Genomic DNA, 14,193 nt, shown 5'->3' on the forward strand with positions numbered 1-14,193 from the left:
TTGATACAGATATTCCACCCACCAAACTAAACTGCAATCGAATCGAGCAAGCATTGTTTGTAATAACTTTCGGCAAGTGTAAACAACAATTATCGCGGCTGAGCCGCGTGCGTGTTGCTCTGATCTATAAACGATCGCTTTCTTCCACACAGTCTCACTCAATTTCTGGTTTTTTGGTGGAATCGGGTATCTGATTACCGGCTCGGTTTCCCCTCTGGTTAGAACACCGAGAGCGAATGCAACAAGTTACTTGTGTGTAATTCATACAGCACAGGACGGCGATGACCGGCGACGCGTCGTTGTCATTAGGCTTCGGGCAGACGATTAGATATTAGTGCAAAGGCTAAACTGCAACCGAACCTATCGCCACGTTGTTGTACGGATGGGTATGTATGTAGCCGCGTTGCTGCCAGTTCGTATGGTTAATTCCACAGCTCAAGCCGCAAACTGACCGGTACGGAGATAGAGGGAATCCCGAGTCGATGTGCACGCGGCTTGTCATTACCTGAGTGAGTGTTGCTTATTTATCTCTTCTAACTTAGGGGAGAGTGGTGAATTTATTGCACGTTCAGGTTGAAATATTTATCATTATGATCGTTGTCACATACCATGGTATTATGTAAAGCATGATTGACGTTTGTCACTCCTTGCTGATACAACTTCCAGGGATAGGACACAGGTATTTCCCCCATGTGTTTTGGCTCTTCTGCCTGGGCTAAAACGCCATTACTCGCTCTCTGAAACGAGATAGAGGAATGAAATAAAATTAGAAAACAAAATTGACAAATCTTGATCACGCATTATCTTCAATGACATTTATAGTGACACCATACAACTACACCCGATTCTTTTTTTGCGGTTAAGTTTTAGTCGATTATGATCTTTAGCGTCAATGAAACTATGAGTTCACCCCACGAACAAATTCACAAAAAAATCAAAGAAAATTCAGATGGTATTTCAAAACCTGTGAAAGTTTAAGTTCACCGAAAAATTAATAAATACCAAACGTGTAAAAAAATATTGGGTGACACCAAGATTCCCTGGAATCCCTGGAGTTAAGGCCTTTGAGTCTACACGCGTAACCAAAGTCTGTTTCAAATATAGCACATACTTTTAGCGTTTCTATGATTAGAATGCTAGATTGGCGTTTGGCTCTACACTCATAAGCAAAGATCAGCCAGTCTGTTTCAAATATGCTAAACCCTCCTAGCGATAAAAAGAAAAAAATTGGATTCACGGTATATGTTTTTGGTCATCAAAAAATGCCCTGGAGGCCTGTAGTAGTTTGTAAAAGTAATGAGTACAATCCTATTGGCTCTATTGACCTGTTGGGATGTTTAGCGCTGCTCTAATACTTTGTTCAGGGCTTGGTTGATTGGGTAGATCGTATGTTCTGAACTCCAAGCCGCTTTGCAGAACCTGAAATATATTACTTTGACGGATTTCACGCATAATGACACACCAACCTAACATGATGATAGTTGATTCAATTGAAACTTTTCACATATTTTCGGTATTGGAGATAGACTAAAAAAAATGCATCTTAGAAACCGTTCATTGCACGAAAAATCTGTTTGAGAACGAACTGTAGGGGACTAATAGGGCTTTATGGAGAAAATATTATACTGGTAAAAAAATGCACTGAAAAAATATACATGAGCATGAGCATGAGCATGATTGACCGCCCACGGTTGCTCCTCCGTTATTGCCAGGTCAGCTGTAATTACACAGAGAACCAACAGATGATGTTTGGGACTAACATCATCCTCAATGTGTAAAAACTGGTGACCCAAAGTCAAGCAATACCAGCGCCGGCCGTGTCCGAATGCAGGTCAATTAGGGAACAGGTAGGAAATTGTTGACGTGATACTCGCTTTGATGGAAGCCGACGAGTCATCTGCACTTCCACGAGAAATCACTGGGATGTTGGATATATGGGGTAGGGAGTGTGGCAGGGTTCGTTTTGGTAAACGGTTTGCCGTGTGTAGCGTGTAGTTTGATGAAGTTACCACAAAAACACAATCGAACGCGCACTAATTAATTGACTTATCGACCGCACTTAGCAGAACAAAATATTTCGATGATCGCGCGATCGCTTTGCGTACTAATAGAAACACGATAGAACACGCACTAATTTTTATTTGTTAATTAATTTAATTACCCGCACAACGCAAAGCCTAATATCTCTATGATCGCGCGATCGTTCTGCTCATTAAAGAAAACACGATCGAACGCGAACTAATATTTCATAAGACGGCAGTACACTTTATGTTCAGAACGATTAGCTTACCGTATATTTGACATATCATGTTCTACTCTGTTTCTCACAAAACAATTTGATATATAGGTTTAATAGAAAAAAATGTTTAAATAATCTTAATAAAGAATGTTAAATACGAGTTGTGATTGGGAACAATAAAAAAGAATGTTTTCCATGCAGTTATACATTTGTTATGGATTACCAAGAGTGTAGATTAACGAGTACATGATAAAAAGAAAACGAATTAACCAAGCGGACAGCACAAAAGAAATCTTAACTTTTCAAAAGGACAATCAACACCCTCCTCGCAAATAAATTTGAGTACTGCAAAAAATGCTAAGCGAGTTAAGCGAGAAAAGTACAGTTTACTCGTTACCCGTTAGAGAAACTGTTGAATAGTTGCTGGTTTTATTTTACATAGGGATGAATAGAAATTTCAACGAACTAACTAAGTGGAGGCACCGCAATATCAGAATTCTGAAACACCAACTGGATTGTTTTTGTTTTTTTTTTCAATAGATGTCGATACAAGGATTTATAAATATATCAATATATTGAATGCAATTTATATACTAATTATTTTGAAATTTTACTGGCGTTTCGCTGAAAAAGTTTACGAAAACGATAGAACAAATCGTAATCAGGAGTTTAAAAAACCTACAAATATTCAACATGATTTTGGTGTTGGGTGACCATATCCCTACACATAGAGAAGGAGGGCGCAATTTCGCCAACGGGGTGGAATGGCCAATGCCTTTTTCAAGATGAAGATGCAATCGCTTGTTGAATTATTAGCTCCACCCAGTTGTCTGTTCGTATGATGAAGCAATGTAAGCTGTTTTTCAAATTATTTCAAGTTTTTATCACAAAAAAAAAGTTAAATTATTAATAACGGAATAAATATTAGGAAAATTATATGAATTTGACCATCCTAAATAAGGATCAAGTCTATTTTGTCTTATTTTGCTTATTTTTGAAGTTAAGATAACTTTGTCTATTCATTATTTGCATATTAAAAGTATTTGATTTCCATATAATTAATAAATTTGATGTAACACAACGTCAATTTCAACTAATCACTCGTTGGGGTAACATGAGCATCGATGAGAGGGGCGATATCGGCATGTTGAAATGAACAAATTTAAGTTTATTGAAAGTAAGGGTTTTGTGGTAAGTAAATTGAAAGAAAGGGTTTTGTGGTTGCTGCATCTTGATTTTTAAGAATTGTGCCTATGAAAGCGTGAGGTAGATTATTTCAAATCTAAAGTTTCTAAGGGGTTTCATCTTAAGTTTAATATGAATAAAAAAATATTGTTTGGTGTTACAATTGTGTAGGTCATCAGAAGCAGTGGTTTATCAACAGCAATTGAAACCATAAATCGTCATGGGTCATGGGTCAACAGAGCTGCGATAGTACACGGTGTTCTACCAATGGTTCTACGCCAAAAGTTGAATCGCTATTTGAAATTTCTGGAACAATATATTCGCAACACGTTATTCTCTCAACAGCAGTGGTGAATAAATCCAAAATGTTATGCGCAACAGAATAGGGGAAGGGGGGGCAATATGCCCTAGCTAAGCAAACACTGCTTTATTGTCTTATTTGTAACGCTATTCATGGGTATTTTTATATTATGCATCAGTTAAACAAGATAGCTAGTTGATGCCATTCAAAAATTGTAAAAATCTCAATCATATTGATAATATTCACATTTCAAAAAAGTGGTGATATTCTGTTGCCGGAAAACTCATGAGGCAAAACGCCTTTTAGCTAGCAGCTCCTAGGGAACAAAGTACCATGCGTCGGCGAATCAGCATTCTAGTATGGATAGTCCGTGGAGACGCAAGTACTTTGTAGGTTATTGCCACTAGGGCGTTTTGCCTCGCCAAAATGTTAGATGATTCTTCAAAATGTGGAAATTTTCGGTTTTTCCGACCTTCCCATGCACTATTTTGAAACTTTCTTCGCCTATCCTACATAATTTTAGATCTAGTTTTGTTACGGACATCTTAATGACGGTAAATATGAGGGAAACCACAAAAGGCGTTTTGCATCGGGGGGGCGTTTTGGGACCTCTTCCCCTACTTATTTTTTTAGGAAATAACTTCATTACTGGAGAAAATAAAAAAAAAGTTGTGATTGAAAATTCACACTTGCTTGAATTGTCCCAACTCATATTATCCCCATCAGTTATTCTTAAGCAGGTTGAATTTCTAAAATGATCTCAAATGAACTAAAATTGATTATTTTTCAAAAGTAATACATTTGATATGAATGGTAATACTCCACACATTGGTTTTAATGAATCAACTATGAAAAATGTGTTCTTGTACCTGTGGCAAGTAATTTCCTTAGAGTGGTCAAATTGATCCCCTTTCCCCTTACATGTTACAATCAGCACTCATTCATGTTTTGTAGTCGCGTTGACGTGTTAGGTGAAAAAGGAACGGACTTACCGAAGCAGGGAATACATCATCCCTGTGTCGTTGACGAAGCTTCTAATTATATTCCATTTCCCGCTTCCAAACGCCTACCTTCATATATACACCTTCAGAGAAGGAATTCCCTCTTCAGCAGGTGCAGCCATTTTTTCCTCGTCGCATATATTTTTATCCGAACGTTCAGTGGCATCGCGAAGGTTTTTTGATTTGTTCGATTTTGAAGTTCTGCGGATCAAAATAGAGATTTCGGATGTTAGCATTTTTTTCATATGTATGACTTATCCGATCATAAGCGTGAGCTTGGGCTTATGGTTTGGGAATGCCATCTGTATCAGCAGAACATTATCCGAATAAATTTAATTTCTTTTTTTGCGAGCACCAAAAAATGACGGATGAAAAAACTTTTGCTTCCACATCCTGGTAAAAAAATGCACTGAAAAAATATACAAATTAAAAAATTTGAATATCTCAAAACCATTATTTATATTTTCACCAAATTTTTACCACAAAACATGACTTCAAAATATACATTTTAACGACATAAGATCAATGGAGAAGCTAAAAATTAAAAAGTATAGCATAAATAAAAAATTAACGTTTTTTTTCAGTGTAAAATAATTTTTTTGACCAGTATAATATTTTTCTCCTTTTAGTCTTCTACAATTCGTTCTCAGATAGCTTTTTCGTATAATGATCGGTTTCCAAGTTACAATATATAATAATAAATATATGTAATAAATTACTCGAGGGAAGATTTTTTTTTAGATTAGTGGAAAATGATCAGTCTGCTGTGCCGAAGATATGTGCGAAATTTCATCCCAATTAAAGACGATCATTTTAATATTTTGTTATGGAAAACATCTTTAATTAAAAACTTGATAATTACATGACTTATAATCACACAAATATTTTTGGACATATTCTCAGCTTTGGACATTTAGTTTCTAGAAATATTTTCTAATGAATTCAAGAATATGTAGTCCAAAATAGTTTGGGCAGACTTGAGTCTACACGCGCAAAACATTCTAGGGGTTTCTTGAATGGTCGAGAACACATACTGTGAACGCATTCTAATCTAGATATCACTAAGGGTATATACCATATTTGGTTACGCTTATAGATTTGAAGGCATTAACTCCAGAGAATTCTTGGGTGGCCAAGAACATATATAGTGTACGCATTTTTGTTGCTTTCCGTTTTGATTGACGTTTGAAAAAGAAATCATCCTTCATCCGCAACGTATTCGGGACTCTCCAAGATCTCCATGCTAAGGTCATTCTTCTTTTTTATTCCTCATCTGGCCATCTTCCTTTACATCTCCTCACATTGGTTATTAGGTTCAATTATTACATTTAAGTTTAGTAGCTTGAAATTCACGACAATTGACAATCCGGATGATTTTTTTCGCGTCCGTTTTCAACCGCAACCTACTTCGATCTCCTACCGTTTTGACTCGAAGTCCGGACACCTAAGCACTTCTGAATTTTCAGTTCAATATTTTAAACGGAATAAAGTACTTGACACTGAGTGATAGCACACCCTGTCAAGATTAACTTATCAAATTTGCTGTAGTGTACTGAAAATGACATTTTGTATGCAACAAATATCTAATATAATCGAAAACATTGAACAACGCTTGCTTCGAAAGCCGGACACAGTATAAAGGATGCTTCAAATACCGGACAATTTTGCTTCGAATTTCCGGACACTTGGAGTTTGGCCTATATTGATTTTCAAATAGCCAATTCAATCCGTTCAAAGACAACTAGGATATAGCATTCATATTTCTCGATTAATATAAACCCGTAAGGTGAGGTTTCTATACACATTTGTATGGAAATCTGGTATGCCCCGGTTGTGTGTACCATCCGAAGTTTCTGCTCCGAGATTGACCAGGACTGCCAAAAAACATCATTTGAAACCAAGCGGGAACATTTAACTGCAATATACAACATTGGGAATCTAATAATTTCATACAATCCCCCCTCTCCTTTCCTTAGAAGAACGCTTAGTAGAACGCTTTTTTGACATTGTGTCTGTGGGTAATGAAATATTGTTTTCAAAACTACCTCTCAAATTCAACGTGGATAAGCTGCAATAGATCATGAGAATCAGTAGATGACCAAAATTCTTTTCTAATCAATAATACTAGAAATAAATATGATAGGGGGAACTGTGCCGATTTCCATCTCACTGAATATATATTCATCTCAACGCGAAACGAAGAAATATGGCACTAAATTCGTCGATTTTTTTTATCAACCTGCGTGCTCACTGCGGGAAAAATCACAAAAATAAGAAATATTATCAGTTTCCCACCTTATCGGCCGCGACGATTTGAAATCGTCGCAAAACAAATTGACGCCAAAATCGTCGCCAGCAGAAATGGCCATAAGATCTGCCAAATCAACTGTAAACAAAATTTTATATATTTAATAATCACATTATTTCCCAAAATTGAGCCCTGTTTTTAATGCAGATTGACATTATTTACTAATAAAACTAACATAATTTTAGAATAAAGATGTTGGCGTCGATTTTGATAGTGCCTAAAAAATGGTCGGCGCGTTTTGTTACCAAGGAAACAGTCAATAAATCAAATACCTTTTAATTTTTTTTTTGTTTTTGATAGGATGAACATCTGAGAATTAAAATTATGCATTATCTTATCATTATTAAGATATACTTCAAAATATAGACATTAAAGCTGAGAGCAAGCAATGTTCCTTTTCGGGTGTAACAACTCAAATCTAATGAAATTGTAACTATGCTTGCTCATTACGAATCATTTGATTTCAATTAACTTAACTGATGAACAGTTATTTAACATCATTTCAGCCTGTCCGGAAATCGAAGCAATTGTAAAAACTTGCCTCGAAGTCCGGACATACAGAAAATGCAATACAATTTATAAAGCTATGAATTCCCAAGCAATTTCTCTAATTCATGACAAAGAGTGCTATCATACTATGTTAATAAATTACTAATACCCCTTGCAAATGATCGAATATAGAAAATATGAGCCTAGTTTTTCTAATGTTGTGTCTTAAGCTGCATTCTAAGAAAGACGAAATTCACCGTTGATTATGACATGCCTTCAACTTTTACCTCTAATTTTCAAGTTTTTACCCCAGATAACGGATTACTTACATTTGTTAAAATGGTTCAAGTCAAAGAATCGTTCCCTGCACTGATAACCCAAGAAATACTTGTTGAGATGGTAAATAAAGTCAAATAACAATTGAAGTGTCCGGCTTTCGAAGCGTCCGGCAATTCTAAGCAAAACGGTACGTCTTCATAGCTTCTTAGAGACCACTAAGTTGCTTTTTCGAAGACAGTTTGGCTTCAGGCAAGGTGCTTCAACAGAGGTGGCTATTCTAGAGCTTATGGATGACATCGCATTTTCCATAGATCAAAAATCGAGAGCGGGAGAACTTTTTCTAGACTTGGCCAAGGCCTTCGACACGATCAATCACTCTATTCTTCTTGAAAAATTGGATGCATATGGAGTATGCGCCATTGTCAACGAGTTTCTAGTCAGATATCTAACTATCCGACATCAAATGGTAGTTATTTCCGTAATCTGCAGTGAATACTGCACTGTAAATTGAGGAGTTCCTAGAAACTTCCTTTGTTTTTAATTTACTTTAACGATATGAAACGCGGATGAAACAGCCATTCCCAAGTAACCAATAAGTCGTATATTCCGCCAAATCGGGCATATAGTGCTGCTTTAATGCTTATAAGTTTTTAAATAGCCGTATATTGGCCATATATGGCAGTTTGGCGTAATAAAGTGCTAATGGTTACTTGGGTTATTATAAATTATAAATGTGAGTCTCTGTTTGAACTCAATCAGAACAATCTACAATTAATTACGCTCTATCTTTGAAATAATATTCTGTCCCGGAACTTGAAAAAGATAAAACTAATGGTACTCGGTTCTAGCGAGACCAATGCTCAACCAGTAATTGCTGATCGAAGAAATAACTAGCTTAGAGTATCTGGGCGTGTACATCGATAATAAGCTACGATGGCATCGTGGAATTGACGAACATCCCACAACACCTACCTCATTCCTATTCAAGTACAACAAAACCGCTGGATCAAGGCCATATTTAAATTAGAGTTTCTATATCCCATGAGCGATCTGTACAGTCTCATATACCATATATTACTAATCTCGTGCTTAGTTTCATAGGGGCGTAACTGTATTGATCGATTTCTCTTAATCGATTTTTTATTTTGTTAATAACTCAATTGTTTCAAAAGCTGCAACCGTGATTATCTATTCTGGTGCAAGATACATTCATCCTTTATCGCACCAAACCATTAAATCATCAGCAAATTAGCGCAATTTGCTACACTACTAAAAAGAAAACAAATATATTACCAATTCGTGCACTTATTACACTCCGAGTCTGTATCATCATGTACAAAATCATCAACAACTCTAGTTTGCATCAGGACGGAGATAAGAAGAAGACGTTTTCGAAATCTAGGACCACACACTTTCAACCACCTAGCGGAAGGTGCAAAAACATTCAAACATTTCAAGAGTCGTTTTCGTGTAATTGATTATTTAAAAACCAATATTATTGATTACATTGTGCGCAAGGTTAAGTCTGTGAAATATATTACTTGCTAGTTCATTAGTATTATAATTCATAACATTTTATGTTCCTTTTGATGAACAAAAGTTTAGTAGGGTTCATCTTTACTTATTTATGAAGTAGAATCGTAATTTGAAATAAATTAATTAATAAATAACTTTCGACGGGGTCCTTAAGAAAACTTGGTCCATGCCACCATCATCCCTCGCGCTAGCCGATCAGCTGGATTAAGTTCCAAATGAACAGCTTTAAAAATGATCATTTTTTGCGTTGCGTAATTAATGAATCTACCCTTTCAGACATGGGATTTAAACCAGTGCAAAACAAAGCTGGAATCCACCCAAAACATTGGCAGTTCGATGAAATCTGTTTCTCTTTGGAGATTGGCAGCAGAGCGGAGAGTAGTGGAGCGACACGGGCTGTCAGCACATCGATGACCGGGGTATTGTCCGAATTCGTCAGTTGAGACGACGTAAATAGATGCAGCAAACTTATATGTACTGCTTTGAATGCATCGTAGAAGCAGTGTAGACTGTATTGTCGATTATGGGTTATATAAGGGTTATATAAGACCTCCGGTGCGTTCCAATTCGTCATCAGAATGTAAGAGGGCTCCTTACGAAAATTGATACGTTTTTCCTAGCCGCAGCTGATTCAAATTACGTTGTAATTGTGCTTACTGAAACTTGGCTCGATGATAGTATCCTCTCAACTCTTTTAGAACAAACCGTAACGTCAGAAATAGTCGAAACACGCGTGCCGGAGGAGTATTGATTGCGGTTTCCTCAAGATTTTGCTCTTTTGTTGATCCGACTCCGGTGAGTGATTTACTGGAACAGTAGTGGGTGAGACTGAAAATCAACAATCGTTTGGTCAGCATTGGTGTTCTTTATCTACCGCCTGATCGTAGGAGCGATTTGATGCTTATCCAGAACCATGTAGAATCTGTGGATTCCATCATGTCTACTGTCTAGTTTGAACCAACACGATTTAGTCCTTCAATTTGGCGGTTACAATCAACCAGAATTGCAATGGATTCCCGCTGAGGATGGCGGACTTAAAATTGACCCGAGCAATTCTCGCTTAACTCCAGGAGGTTGTGCATTGCAAGATGCATTCAGTTTTCATGGGTTCACCCAAGTTAACTCAATTAAGAACTCCAACTCCCGTATTCTGGGTCTAATTCTAGTAAATGATGCTACATTATCGGCATGCAATACATGTGCATCAGCTGAGTCACTGTTGATTATATGGTGCAACATTTCAATAATGAAATTATGCGAGTGGTTCAAGAACATGTTCCGGTCCAACGTGCCCCTACGAAACCACCTTGGAGTTAAGGGCATCCTACGCAAACTTATATTATATTGTCTTTTGTATAATCGGTACATTGAACGTACACAAAGGAATCTACGACTGCACCCTAAAAGATTCTGGTCGTTCGTTCGAAAGAAACGCAAGGAGGATGGATTGCCGACATCTATGTATCTTGGAGACATCTCTGTCGATACTCTTGCTCGAAAATGTGAACTGTTTGCTGATCACTTCGAACGTTCCTTCTCACTTGCGCAAGCTACATCATCTCAGACAGAAGCAGCAATTAATGATACTCCTATGGATAGTTTCGAGTTCAACATATTTGATATCACTGACGATCATATAGAAAATGCGCTGCGCAAACTCAAATATTCGGTATCGCCTGGCCCGGATGGGATGCCGTCGACTCTGCTGAAGAAATGCACTACTTCTTTACTGAATCCATTGAAGAAAATGTTCAATTTGTCGTTGCAATAGAGAACCTTTCCTGCCGCATGGAAATCATCTCTCTTTTTTCCAGTGCACAAGAAAGGAGACAAATGCAACAACTCTAACTACCGAGGTATTACTTCGTTGAGTGCTTGCTCAAAACTTTTTGAAATCATCATTAACACCGCACTCTTTGTAAAATGCAAAAATGATATCTCAACGGCGCAGCACGGATTCTTTCCAAAACGTTCCGTAAACACAAATCTAGTCGAATTCACGTCGCTTTGCGTACGGTTAATGGATGCTGGATTTCAAGTGGATGCTGTATATACGGATTTCAAGGCCGCCTTCGATCGCGTTGATCATAGGATACTTCTGCGTAAACTGCAGAAACTCGGTGTATCTATTGGACTCATCAATTGGTTTGAATCGTACTTGACGGGAAGATCAATGAAAGTAAGGCTAGGTGCAGCGCATTCCAGGACTATCGCAATCACGTCAGGTGTTCCACAAGGGAGTAATTTGGGTCCTCTCTTATTTTCCCTGTTCATCAACGATGTTGCTCTTGTAGTGCTCTTGTAGAGGAAAACGCATCTTCTACGCTGATGATATGAAAATTTATTCCGTCATCAAAAACATTGGAGATTGTCTGGAGCTACAGAATCTGTTGACCATATTTGAAGAATGGAGCAAGCGAATCCTTCTCGAGCTTTTTGTGGCCAAATGTAGTACAATATCGTATACCAGGAAAAGACAGCCGATTCTATACAATTATTCTTTGGTTGGACATACTTTGGAACGCCTCAACATAGTTAAAGATCTCGGAGTTTTGTTGGATTCTGAACTATCGTTCCGCCTTCATTACGAAGATGTGATAGCTCGCGCAAATAGACAGCTTGGTTTTATCCTGAGGCTTGCTGATGGGTTTCGTGACCGGCTGTGTTTGAAATCCCTCTATTGTGCTCTTGTACGCTCTATACTGGAGTCAGCAGTGCTTGTCTGGTTCCCTTACAACAGAATTTGGATTGACCGTTTTGAAGCAATTCAACGGAAATGTGTCCGCAATGCTCTTCGAGGCCTTCCCTGGAGAGACGTTATGAACCTCTTACCGTACGAACACCGATGCACACTTTTGGGTATCGAAACACTAGAGAAGAGAAGGTCAAATATGCAAGCCGTTTTCATCTAATTGAATATATATGTGCCAGAGCGATCACTAAGACGTCGTTAGTTCTTTCAATTAAGTGCCAGGAACAGTCGCTATGGACAATTTGAGCCGATAAGATTCATGATGCACAGTGTTCGATTTCGTCGAATTCACGATCAAAATTGAATAACTTTGAAACCGTTGGTTTTAGACGTTTGGTATCTTCTACAAAGTTTTTAGGCATGAAAAGACGCATCTTTTGATGTAATGAAATTGATGATTAATCCACCTACAAGTGAGATAAAAATTTTCTTTTCGCCAATAACATAAATAGAGAATTGATTTCTTCAGAGAGAGTTAGAGTTCGACATTGCGAGAAACTTCGTAGAACATTCCGAAGCTCTATCTATTAAAGGTATCGAAATATGAGCGTTATCCGAGGATGACCCCTTTAAAAACAGTTTTTTTAATTAAACTTTTCAACCAGATTTTTTACATTTTCGTGATCTTCTACAAAGTTATTCGGGCCAACAAAATACGCATTTTGATTACTATAGAGAGTTTCTACCTTTTAAACTAAAAAAGTTATTTAAGTTTTTCTATTTTTTTTTGGCTAACTTTTACCTTAAGTAACTCATTTTGGCGCAAAATGGCGCAGTTGGTTCAGGGGGCATCTGAAAGTCCTGGCTCTCTGCAATAACTGACATGTGAAACCCCTTGTAGGCAAGAGTGGGTAAGGTATGTTACATTCAGAGGAAGTGTCCAATGTATTGGAGTTCGAAACACTCGACTTACCGATCAAACCTGAATTACTTATAAACCTTATAATTTGAAGGTTCGGTCTCTTCTAAGAAGTTCTTAGGGATGAAAAGACGCTTCTTTTGAAATACAATTTTTAATGGTTAATCCTCCTAGAAGTTAGTTAAAAAATTTCTTCTCGTCAAAAATGAAATACAATGTTTATGTTCTCAACAGCGCTTTCTGCTACAACTAAAATGTAATAACTGTTTAAGGCAAGAGTGAGTAGGATATGTTATACACAAAAAAAATGCCCAATACTACCACTAAAGTGCAACCGAATAGAGCTCATTGCAGCACATAGTTTCTGTTTCTAAAAATGTTTTCAAATATAAATTCTTGTTGTACTTAGTTTTATTATACACTAGCAAACCCGACGAACTTCGTTTCGCCTAAAATTGATCTATTCTATGCTTAGTTCTCGAGTTATGCAGAAATTTCTGTTTCATATGTATGAGGGGGGTCTCATTTTCCAAAGGTGGAACCATCTTAAGAACCTTCCCCGGCCCCAAAAACCTCTGCATAAAAATTTTCACGTCGATCGGTTCAGTAGTTTCGGAGTCTATAAGGTTCAGACAGACAGAAATTCATTTTTATGTATATAGAAGAAGAAGATTTGTCTCTGTATTTAAAGGAGGGGATATCGTTTCTCTGCCAGAATTTACCTTTACTATTCACACTCGCTATCCAATGAATCTTGAGCATCAGATTCAATGAGAAGGTCTTTCGTATCTTCTGACAGTATGATGATAGCTTTTTTAGGCCATCCACGAGTTTCACTCACTGCTGGATCTGAAGATAGAAGCAGCCAGTGCAGCAGGTCCACATTAGCGCTCTGCCGGGAAATCTTTCGAGTGTGGTTCTCTCGGCATCTATATGATTAAAATTGTGTGAAGAAAGTATGATACTTACTTAAGCATATATATTTTTACCTTTTCCATTCTTTGTTCTTCGCCTCCTGAGCTTCTTCGGAGAGTTGTCCAATCGGGATTAAGAAGTAATCTATTACCGCCGATCCGTGAATGAGAACTTTGTGCACACTTGCAGGAAGATAATACCATGGATACGAAGTAACGCACAAGCGTGCGGTCTCTTTACAAAAAGCGTCGAATGCAGCAATATTAACTTTCAGCCCAGATGCCATAACCTGCAATATTGACCCGCAGCGTTGAATGATGACTACGTCT

The 14,193-nt window shown here is 37.4% G+C and overlaps 1 protein-coding gene across 1 annotated transcript in view; it reads left to right on the top strand.

The window, feature by feature from the left end:
- The first annotated feature begins 486 nt into the window (after positions 1–486).
- Positions 487–14,193, top strand: part of LOC134211353 (G-protein coupled receptor Mth2-like) — a 146,355-nt gene continuing 132,648 nt past the window's right edge. The window contains exon 1 of the mRNA XM_062688138.1: positions 487–509. The gene's annotated coding sequence lies outside the window, so the exon portion shown is untranslated. The remainder of the gene's footprint in view (positions 510–14,193) is intronic.

This window comes from Armigeres subalbatus, chromosome 2 (genome assembly GCF_024139115.2).
Source record: "Armigeres subalbatus isolate Guangzhou_Male chromosome 2, GZ_Asu_2, whole genome shotgun sequence".
NCBI classification, from domain to species: domain Eukaryota; kingdom Metazoa; phylum Arthropoda; class Insecta; order Diptera; family Culicidae; genus Armigeres; species Armigeres subalbatus.